The following is a 12,044-nucleotide window of genomic DNA, read 5'->3' as shown; positions in this document are numbered from 1 at the left end:
ATCCCTTCATCCAGATCATTGATAAAGATATTGAACAAGACCGGCCCCAATACTGAGCCCTGGGGGACACCGCTCGTGACCGGCTGCCAACTGGATTGAACTCCATTCACCACAACTATTTGGGCCCAGCTGTCCAGCCAGTTTTTTACCCAGCGCAGAGTACACCTGTCTAAGCCAAGATTATTCTTGGCTTAGACAAGATGGCTTGTCTAAGCCATCATTCAGGGCCCAGGAGTAGAGTGGATTTCCCTTCAATGTAGAATGACTTTGTTATGCAAGGTAATTATTGTCTTCCTTTAATTTCAAACTATGTTTGGGTTTTTTCCAATCTGTAACCAAAGTAACAGCACAGTGGCAGCTGTAGGTGGGATTATAAGCAAGAATTTCCAAAGCATGTATGGATATTCACGCAGTCAGCTGTTGCATGGGGGTTGTCTTCATTAAAGTACTGTATTAGTAGCTTCCATTATGTTGCTCTCCTGCGGTGCAAGCATTCTGGATCAGAAGAGACCTGCCATTTCACATGCACTCCAGCTGTTCCCTTCACCCACCACAGTCAAGTCTAGTATTTTCTTATTTTTAATGAGTTACGTGTGTGGAAAGCCAAAAAAAAAGCAGAGGGAGATTGTTAGATTGCTTCCAGCATGGAGAAGCTGGTGAGATCACCAAGGGTCCAAGAAAATTTTTCACAGCTGTGTGAAATGAGGAGCTGCAAGGCTGACTCATTTCCTTGACTACTCGTGGTAATGGACCAACAACAGGGCAGTGGCCTTTGTCCCTGACACTTTTGTTTCTGAGAACACTGATGATTTCTGTCCCATTTTCTAGTCTCCTTTTGTTCTTGCTCTTCTGTTTTCTGGGCTCTTTATTATTCTGTTTTGATTTTGGTTTTACCGTCCTTCAGGGATGTTTCCCATCTCCTTATGTCTCCTCTTAAAACTACACGTGGCTCAGGGCTCTGACTGATGGCCCTAGGATGCCTGGTCATGGCTTTGATGCATGTTGTAGTCAAGCAAGCTGAAATCCAAACACAAACTAGTGCCCAATCTGACACAATTGTTATGTTTGTCATGCAGGGAGGAAAAGCTGTGCCCAGTGGACACAAAGCAACAATGAAAATACTGTCCCTTTGTAAGGACTGGTCCAAGCAGAGTACCCCAGTACACATACTGCATGTGCCCTGCCACCTCTGGGGGCCCCTTTATCTGTGCTCAGTGGCACACTTGCACTGGAGCACTGTGCTTTTGTCCCTTGTCTTCTGCCAGCATTGTTCCTTCTTCATCCAGCAGAGCCCTCCCAGAATAGGTGTAGATCAATCAGAATGTCCTGACAGTGGGGGTGATCTGTGGGTATCACACTGATGTTCAGAAGTTCTTACCTGGTGGTGTTTGGATCCTCTCAGCCCATGCCATGTTTGAGGCAGGGGCTTGCAGAGCAGGACTACTGCTCTGTTTTGAACGTCTGCTCTGTCTTACAAAGAACTAGCATAATCATGACTGCAAACCTGAATGCCAAGCTGTTTTTTGTGCTTCATGTTCCTTGTAACTTTGACTAGTTGCACGGCAATTTGCAGAAAGCTTGCTGACAATAACACAAACACTTGCTGGCCTGTGCACAGGAATATTCCAACTCTGGGCATGCAACCAACAGAGCATGTAAGCTTCTGTTTCTCTCTTTCTTTGAACCATCTTTCTGCTTCAAATAATCTTCAAAGACAAGGATTCAAAACCTCCATATCAAAGTCTTATACCCAGTTGTCACGAAGGACTGCAGAATAAACAAGATCTATTTTGTAGCAGGGCGTGAGTGCTGTTGCTCTTGTGTTGCTTGACATGCTCCTAGAATGGAGTAGGGCTTGGGAAAGTGGCACTGAGCTGATACATGTCAAGCATAGTAGTATTTTAAGGTACCTACCCTCTAGCTGTGCCTGATCAGCTTTTACAACTTCAGTTGCTTCTGTACTGCTGCAAACCCTGCTGTGAGGGAGTAATCCAGCCCCTGCAGTATCATTTGGAAAGAAGGATGGGTTAAAGCTCTGGAGATTTGATAGCTGACCACCAGTACTTAAAAATCTGAGAACTCTGTATAGTCTGGAGGCCTTTATAGCTGTGCTGAATTACCATTGGCCTAAAATATTGCTAGAATGCATTCTTGTCTCTGAAAGCCATTTGTTTTCATTTACTGCACACAAAGTAAAACAGGCCCAGGGTTACAAACAGCTCAAGTCTGTGCCAGGGCTGTAATTCTGTTGTACTGGTAAATGCCATTGCCACTTATAAGTGCCATTGTCACTGATATAACACAAGCAGCTCAGCTAGCTTCTCCAGTTTGGTGTCAGAGCATAGGTGCTTGGGTCTTATGGAAAGGGATGTTTAGACCTAGCTTGGCAGAGGATTTAAGGAAGGGATACATAGGGCGGGTTCTTGTGACAGGCCTTGGAGCGAGGAGGTGGATAAAAGGGTGGCGGAGAGGCTTTCTGTGCCTTGCAGCCTGCTTCTGGGCACTGCCTGTCTCTTGTGTTTGAGTAGTCTGTTCAAAGACCAAACCTGTAATCAGAAGGAAGAGACTTAGTGTGTGTGGTGAGCAAATGAGCACTTAACTGTGAAGTGTCCCCCCGCAACAGACTACTTCTCTTTAGCAGCCCAGTCCTGCTCTGGTGTAAGGTTCCGAGGTTATAGCTAGCAATTTGCTGTGATGCTCAGCATCACCACTACCACTAGCTGAGAAGCTTAGTGTCTTTCATTTTAAATTGCACTGTAAAGCTAAAAAAAGGATAATATCTCTGTTCTACAGAAGGGGAGACTTAATCTGAGAAGAGCTTATATAACTGTCCTCATAGAAACTTTTTTTAAAAAGCAGAATGTAAGCAGGTGAACGGTTAAGCAGTCCCAGTGTGCGCTGGATGAATACAATCATTTAATCGGTAGGATCTGTACCTAAATTCTGTCTCTTATGGAGAATTTAATTCCTAACAACCAAGTAGTCCCTAATGTGCTGAAGAGAGCTTCTGGAGCAAAGAAGATGTATCCTTGGTAGAGGAGGATGAAGCTAGAATACATTTAAATGAACTGGACTGGTGCAAGTCCCTGAGACCTGATGGGATACACCTGTGAGTGCTGAGGAGGCCCATATCATTGTGAGGCCACTCTCAATCTTTGAAAGGTCACTGCAACTGGGGGAGGTTCCTGAGGGCTGGAAGAAATCAAATGTTACTCCTATCTTCAAGAAAGGCAAGAAGGAGGATCTAGGGCAATACAGGTCAGCCAGCCTTACCTCAATCCCTGGGAAGCTGATAGAGTGAATAATAATGGAAGCCATTTCCAAATATACTAATTAACTGGAACATGTCTGGGAGAAGTCAGCATGGATTTACAAAGGGGAAATCATGCCTGACCAACTTGATAGCCTGCTACAATGAGATTACTAGCTTGGTGGACAAGGGGAGAGCAGTGGATGTTATTTATCATGACTTCTTGACGCTGTCTTCCATAACATCTTCATAGACAAAGTGATGAAGTATGGGCTTAAAAAATGGGCAATGAAGTGGACTGAAAACTGGCTGAACTACTAAGCTCAGAGGGAGTGATCAGAACACTGACTCCAGCTGGAGGACAGTTAGTAGTAGAGTATCCCAGGGGTTGCTACTGGGGACAGTACTGTTTAATGTTTTCATTAATGTTGTGGCTGATAGGACAGAGCACACAGCCTCAGCAAGTTTGCAAATTATGCCAAACTGGGAGGAGTGGTTGATGCACCAGAGGGTTGTTCTGCCATTCACAGGGACCTTGATGGGCTGGAGAAATGGGACAACATGAACTTCATGGTGTTAAGCAAAGGGAAATGCTAAGTCCTGCCCGTGAGGAGGAATAACTCCACCTACCAGTACACTCTGGGAGCTGACTGGCTGGAAAGCAGTTCTGCAGAAAAGATCCTGGGTGTCTTGGTGGACACCAAGTTGAGTGGGAGCCATCAGTGTACCCTAGTGGCAAAGAAGGCCAACAGCACTGTGGGCTGCATTAGGAGGAGTGCTGCCAGCAGGCTGGGGAAATGATCCTTCCCCTCTACTCAGCATTGGTGAGGCCACATCTGGAGTGATGGGTACAGCACTGGGCTTCCCATTACATGAAAGACATGGACTTACAGGAGCAAGTTCGGCAAAGGGACACAAAGATGATTAAGGGCTTGGAGCATCTCTTGTATAAGAAGAGGCTGAGAGAGCTCAGATTGCTCAGCTTGTGGAAAAGAAGGCTCAAGAAAGGTCTTATCAATGTGTTTAGACCCCTGATGGGATGAGTAAAGAAGATTGAGCCAGATGCTTCTCAGTTGTTCCCAGTGAAAGGGCAAGAGGCAATGGACACAAACTGAAATTCAGAAAGTTCTATTTAAACGTAAGAGAACTCTTACTGTGAAGGTTGCCCAGAGAGGTTATGGAGTCTCCATCCTCAGAGAGATTGAAAACCTGACTGGCCACAGTCCAGAGGAACCTGCTCTAGGTGACCCTGCTTTGAGTGGGGCGTTGGACTGGATGATCTCCAGAGGTGCCTCCCAACCTCAGCCCTTCTGTGATTCCCTGAAAAGGCAGTGGTTCAGTGCAGGCACAGTAGTTAGAGCACTATCTTTAACATAACAACATAACTCAATGCTCTGCTCTTATTCCAAGAGGCCTATCAGCAATCTAACTTCAAAATCTGCATTTCCTGGCTTATGAGATCACCCATGGAGGCAGATTTTCATTTCCTGAAATGATAAGAGCCCAACAGATAAGCAAAGGGCAAGAGCTTGCTCAATCTGTTCGTTATATAACCACATAAATATAACAGTCACTTTTCTTAGCATCAGGTACTTACTCTGTAATTGGTATCACTTAATGTAAAGCGTTGTTCTCCATTTCCCTTCTCAGTTTTAATCGTTGATGTAATTGCAGTTTTGCAAACTGTGGTAGCATACCAATGCAGTTGCTTCTGTATCAAGTAAAGTACTTGGCACTATTCACGATATGTCAGTGTAAGACTCGGATGATCACAGAAATAGGACCAAATTGTGGATGCAGATGACTTGTTTGGTATCACGAAAGGAACAAATACTAAGACAGTCTTTGAGAAAGAAACCCATAGTACTTAAAAAAAAAAAAATCTTTTTCTACATGAATTATGTTTTTTATTTCAGGTACAGAAATTGCTGCAGTATTAACCAAACTACCTGAATTTTCATATCGGATAGGAAGAAAATTCCACTATAAAGAGAAACTCTGCAGATAGTGGGATGCAGAAAAGTTATAAAATGTATTAGTTTGAAAAGTCACAACTGCTGCAAGGTGCATGTGTCAGGTGTTTGAGCCAGCACTTCAGCTACAGTTGCAGAGCTTGTTGGGAGTATCTGGTTTCACTGAACATGCTCACCTGTGTAATAACTGATTTGGATATGAGCTCCACCAAGCTTTGGGGCTGCTCCTGTCTGTGCTTTATTCAGGGCGGAAAATGAGCTACTTTATACAAGTAGTGATCTGATTAATACTGACCCTGCTAGAGAATTAAAATTGCTCCCTTTTCAGTAGTCCTGGCTGTAGTGCCTAGCTGGTTGCAGTGTCATTTGCTGTGTTTGGCATATGTGCCCATCACATCATATACAGTTAGCCTTGGCAGGTCACTCACTAGGTGACTTTTGGATATGAATGGGATGATCATAAACTCAGTCTGAAGCTGTGTTCAAATGGCTTAATGACAACTGCTTCATTAGAAGAATATCATAGAAAAGAAGATGAGATGTAGGATGGAAATGAAGGTTTTCATAGAATCATAGAATAGTTTGGGTTGGAAGGGACCTCTAAAGGTCATCTAGTCCAACCCCCCTGCCGTGGGCAGGGACATCTTCAACTAGATCAGGTTGCTCAGAGCTCCGTCCAACCTGACCTTGACTGTTTCCAGGGATGGGGCATCCACCACCTCTCTGGGCAACCCCTTCCAGTGTTTCACCACCCTCAGAATAAAAAATTTCTTCCTTATATCTAGTCTATATCTACCCCCCTTTAGTTTAAAGCCATTCCCCCTTGTCCTGTTGCAACAGGCCCTGCTAAAAAGTTTGCCACCATCTTTTTTATGAGCCCCTTTTAAGTACTGATAGGCTGCAATAAGGTCACCCCGAAGCCTTCTCTTCTCTAGGCTGAACAACCCCAACTCTCTCAGCCTTTCTTCATAGCGGAGGTGTTCCATCCCCCTGAGCACTTTCGTGGCCCTCCTCTGGACCCGCTCCAACAGGTCCGTGTCTTTCTTATCCTGAGGGCTCCAGAGCTGGACGCAGTGCTGCAGGGGGGGTCTCACCAGAGCAGAGCAGAGGGGCAGAATAACCTCCCTCGACCTGCTGGCCACGCTTCTTTTGATGCAGCCCAGGGTACAATTGGCCTTCTGGGCTGCGAGCGCACATTGCCGGCTCATGTCCAGCTTTTCATCCACCAGTACCCCCAAGTCCTTCTCGGCAGGGCTGGTCTCAATCCCTTCATCCCCCAGCCTGTATTGATACTGGGGGTTGCCCTGACCCAGGTGCAGGACCTTGCACTTGGTCTTGTTAAACCTCATGAGGTTCACACAGGCCCACTTCTCAAGCTTGTCCAGGTCCCTCTGGATGGCATCCCGTCCCTCAGGCATGTCAACCACACCACTCAGCTTGGTGTCATCTGCAAACTTGCTGAGGGTGCACTTGATCCCACTGTCTGAGTCATTGATGAAGATATTAAACAGTTTCAGTCCCAATATGGAACCCTGTGGGATGCCACTCATTACCGATCTCCATCTGGACATTGAGCCGTTGACCACTACCCTCTGGATGCAACCATCTAACCAATTCCTCACCCACCAGACAGTCCACCCATCAAATCCATACCTCTCCAGTCTAGAGAGAAGGATGTTGTGGGGGACCGTGTCAAAGGCCTTACAGAGGTCCAGACAGACGACATCTGTAGCCCTTCACGTGTCCACTGATGTAGTCGCTCCATCATAGAAGGCCACTAGGTTAGTCAGGCAGGGCTTGCCCTTGGTGAAGCCATGCTGGCTGTCTCGAATCACCTCCCTGTCCTCCACATGCCTTAGCATAGCTTCCAGGAGGATCTGTTCCATGATCTTCCCAGGCACAGAGGTGAGACCAACTGGCCTGTAGTTCCCTGGGTCTTCCTTTTTTCCCTTTTTAAAAACGGGGGTTATGTTTCCCCTTTTCCAGTCAGTGGGAACTTCACCGGACTGCCACAACTTCTCAAATCTGATTGATAGTGGCTTAGCAGCTTCATCCGCCAGTTCTTTCAACCTTGCCTCAGGAGCTGATCAAACTCAAATGTTACTTACTTCTTCGTTTTTATTGTGTCCTGTGAGAACCCCTGCCTGCCACCTGGCCTCCCACTGCACAGAGATGAGCAGAACTGAAGACGCAGTGGAGGCACCAGGCATGACGGTGGGGGAGTGAACTGATGCCTGTGGATTTGCCACTTGGTGTTAGTTATTCCCTTAAGCTGCGAGGCAAAAAGCTTGGTGGATAATGGGAAAGTAAGCTTAGGTGGGAGAGTGAGGATCATCTCTGAAACACCTGCATGTCTGAATAACACTTTCAGAAGAGTTGGTCAGAATAGGAGTTTTCCTGCAAGAAATACTCGTAAAATCTCATCTTTGTCTACTTTGTACTGGACACTGTTGTTTCCAGTTTTGGGGTGGGGGAAGAGGAAAGAAATTGCTGTACTTCATTGTAAGTGGTCAGCAGAAGAGTGAAAGCTCCTGCTTGAAAATGCAGGCGAGGTCCTCATAAGAGCTGTCCTTTGAAAACTTTCCACAGAAAAGAAACAGGGATTAGCTCTGGTCTGAATACTAACTCAGTCAGCTTTAGTAAACAAAGTATGCTTTCATCTGCAGTGAGGTCCCAACTAAAGTGCACTTGCAACTGTTTATACCAGTGGTGTTTAGGACCTCACCATCAGTTCAGCACCGGGACGGGACACTTCCCTTCCCAGGAATTGCCTCACCACGTCTCATTAACTCAGGTTTACTGGGATTTGATCAAAACCATAATCTCACCTTCCTGCCCACAGTGCCTTACTGCCTTTAATAGAAACAATCAAATGCAGCTCTGAGCTTCTCATTTTCCCCATGCACCACTAAAATACAGTGCAGTGTGCTGCAACATCTGTAGGTGATTCCATGCACGAAGGAGTATATTGATGCCTCTGCAAAAAACTAGACTGGGGTCACTTCTGAAGTATTTGGTAATACTTCTGTTGAAGGGAGAAGCAGACTGTTTTGTTTACAGCACAGACATTTCCTTTACTTAAAATGGATCTTTGAGAGCCTTTATTAGCTGTAAAACCAGGGTGCACACTGGCATGTGGATTCATTAGTGTTCTGCTCATTTACACTGGTGCAGATTTTGGCCTGTTTTCTTGCACCATGTATAGGCAAATCCAGCAAGTTTGGAGGGTTCCCCCACTTCCCTCCCAAATGACTAATACATTGTTGGGAGCTTTGTGTTTTTACAAAACTGCTGGCCTGTCCAACAACACAAGGACTTGAAGATGCACAGTGTGCACGCCATTCAAGTCAACACAGTTATTTCCATGCCTAAAGTTAAGCACACTGACTGCTTGGGCCAGCACACTGACAGAGCTGGAATAATGGAAATATTTCTGGATTTCTTTGTGGTGAGGACAAAGAAAGCACCAAAAATGTTTGCTCTGCTCAATTGACATATGCCTATCCCAGAAAGTAGTGCTTTGCATGGGTTGAATTTAGGTGATGTTTTCTATTGCAATTACATAAGGAAAACACATCCTAACCTGACTAATCATAGGTGTATAGTTTTAACAGCAATTAGTTCCACTGATAGGTTATCTGAACAGCTGCCAGAGATATTGATCAGGAAAAAAGCTGTTTGGAATAGTGACATCTGAAACAATTGGTTTTAAAACAGTCAGAAATATAGCTATTGATTGACTGAAGGGGATTCTTCTGGCCTGTAAGTGTACCGTTTTGCTTTCTTAACTCAGCAGGATGCTATGGTGTGAACTTTGAGAATAATCTTTAAAGAAAGTTTTAAGAAAAAATGCAGCAGGGGTGACTGAACATCTTTCAGAGAAAATTATGGAGGAGTATAGGAAGCCAGGGTTATTTTCCTGATTATTTCTCAGCCATCCAAATCTGAGATTGAAAACATTACCTTGATTTAATCAGGAAGGTGTAAAAAGGGCCATTGTTCAGAATCTGCCTGGAAAGTCCATATGCACATCACTTTCCTGGGAATAGGAACTTTCCTGGGACTAGGAGATAGCTAAGTCATATTTGCAAACTGAGGAACGTGGAAATTAAAAGTGGTTTGAGCTGACTGAGAAATCAGTACTAGGACTTGTTCTAGAACTAGGCAAACAGTCCTATGCTGATGGGAGGGATTTTACCTGGATGTGTTTTCTTCAGATCTCTGATTATCTGCCTTAACTCATGCCTGCACAGAGGGATGGCACATGGCGTTACACTGAACCTCCACATCAGGAGACGTTTCAGGTAGTGAAACGGTTGACTTCAGTATTTTTCAGAGTAGTTAAAGAACAAATGTCTCTCTCTGTTTTCCCCTTCTTTGTCAGCCAGTCATGGCAAAAGCAAACAAATTTAAAGTACAATCTGTAAAGAGTCAGGATCCAGACATTAAATTAATGTATTCAGAGTCTGTCTGTTATCGTGCATGGTCTGATATGCACAACACAGTTGTGTTTCCATCTGCTGAACTAGGCAGTTGTTTGAAAGATGGTAACAAAAGTTATATGTTGATGATGTTTATGTTGCTATGAATTGAAGATAGTTTCTAAACTGATCTCTCCTGTCTATATAGCTAGAATGAGCTTGAAATGGGGAAATCAAAATTTAACATTTCCTTTTAAAAATCTCCATCCAAAGAGAATTGTGTTTCCTTCCCTTTCCTTCCCCCACTTTGGAATAATGTACAGTCTTTGTTTGCCTGCATCAGGCAGAGGTTGCATACAGTGGGTCTTCCTAGGGCTGGGGCTTCTGGGGAGGGCTGGGTTTGCTGTGTGCGTGCAAGGTGGCTGAGCTGAGCTTGCTTTGGATAAGAGAGGGTTAAAATATCTTCCAGCCATTATGTCCTTGTCCTGGTTTTGGCTGGGATATTCTTCCTAGTAGCTGGCATAGGGCTGTGTTTTGGATATAGGACCAGAACAACGTTGATAACACACCAATGTTTTAGTTGTTGCTAAGCAGTGCTCACACTAGTCAAGGACTTTTCAGTTTCCCATGCTCTACCGACTGAGAAGGCTGGAGGTGCACAAGAAGCCAGGAGGGGGGCACAGCTAAACTGCCCAAAGGGATATTCCATACCATGTGACGTCATGCTCAGTATATAAACTGGGGGAAAGCTGGCTGGGGGGGCCACTGCTCGGGGACTGGCTGGGCATTGGTTGGTGGGTGGTGAGCAATTGCACTGTGCATCACTTGCTTTGTATATTCCGTTATTATTATTTATTACTGTTTTATTTTATTTCAATTATTAAACTGTTCTTATCTCAACCCACAAGTTTTCTCACTTTTACTTTTCTGATTCTCTCCCCCATCCCACTGTGGGGGGGAGAGTGAGCAAGCGGCTGTGTGGTGCTCGGTTGCTGGCTGAGGTTAAACCATGACAGTCCTATATTCTGTGTGTAAAGAAACATGATGCTGTTCTTGGATTACCAGGCCTTACTCTCTGTATTCTAGGCTGTTTCTTATTTAAACACTGTTAATTGTTGTTGTTTATGGTCATATCAAAGGTCTCTGAAAATGTCAACCAAGACTGATATCCCCGTATCCTCAGTGCACGCACAGAGCAGAACAGCTTACAGCTTTTCATGAACTTGTCCATTTCTTTCATGTCACTATCTCTCTTTTGGGAATGAGAGAAGTGAGATGTGACAATGTAAAGTGGCTTTTTCCAATACTGCACAAACTGCCTGTGACAGAATTGGGAAAACTGACCCAGAACACCCCGGTCCTAGGCCAGGGCTGTTGGCCCGTCCTCCTGCGTTGAAGCACAGGCTGGGAAAACCCAGATCCCAGAGCCCTGCTAAGTGTATCACCGGCTTTCATTCATCTTATGCACTCAGCTAGCGACCCCTGCAAGGCTGTATAAGACTGAAGCCAGTCTCTTTCCAGCATAGTAGGAACATTCCTGTTTGGGCGGCTGAAGCTTTCCAAGCGTGGTAGCTGCCCAAAAGTTAGACTTTGGTTAGTGCAAAGCCAGTTCATCTGCTAGCTTGGCAGAACAAGGAGGAGAACCAAAATACCCCCTCCACTTTCAGCAAAAGAAAAATCCTGTGACTTTATCATAAACAGCTCTTCAGCTGAAGCAGCTAGGGATTTGAGCGTGGAAATTTGGCATGGAAATAGCCTTTCATTACAACCATGTCTCTGAGCATTCCCGTGAAAAACTGGTTTTGATCAGCAGCAGACTTGGAAAGTGTTGCCTTGCAGAGATTGCAACCCTGCCTGCAAATTGCAAACCTACAGGGTTTTTTTGCTACCCATGAATATGATCGTTATCATTATCCCAGACTATTATTTGCAGGGCAGGAGTGCTTCAGGGCTCCTGTGAGGCCTGAGACAACACTGATATACCCATTTATAAACAGGGAAGAGAAATGCTGCGGCTTCCCTGCAGGATTGTGCGGCTGTGCTGCTGACGGGGGAGTGAAGGGCAGACTCTAGCGGGATGCAGGGGAGGTGCGTCGGTGGGGGCAGCTGCGTACTGGCAGGATTTCCAAGGAAGCCTTTGTTTCCTGGTGAAATTTGAAATTGGCTTCCCAGGGGCCCTTCCCCGTGGGCCGTCTGGGTTGTGCTGGTCCCGGCTGCGTGGGGCTGCATCCCAGCGCAGGAGGCTGCGGGCCAGTCGTGCCCTGCTGCTAGTGGGGTTCCTTGGGTCGGCCATCAAAGTTTTATAACTGAAAAAAGAAATCTGTGTCTTGGGGTTGTTTTAATAATCCGAGTCTGTCAGCGTGCGTTGGTGCTCCCGCAGGAACGGAGGAGGGCAGGTGG

This window comes from Pygoscelis adeliae, unplaced genomic scaffold (genome assembly GCF_000699105.1).
Source record: "Pygoscelis adeliae isolate BGI_AS28 unplaced genomic scaffold, ASM69910v1 Scaffold30, whole genome shotgun sequence".
Taxonomy (NCBI): Eukaryota; Metazoa; Chordata; class Aves; order Sphenisciformes; family Spheniscidae; genus Pygoscelis; species Pygoscelis adeliae.
This window is presented reverse-complemented; position numbering follows the sequence as displayed.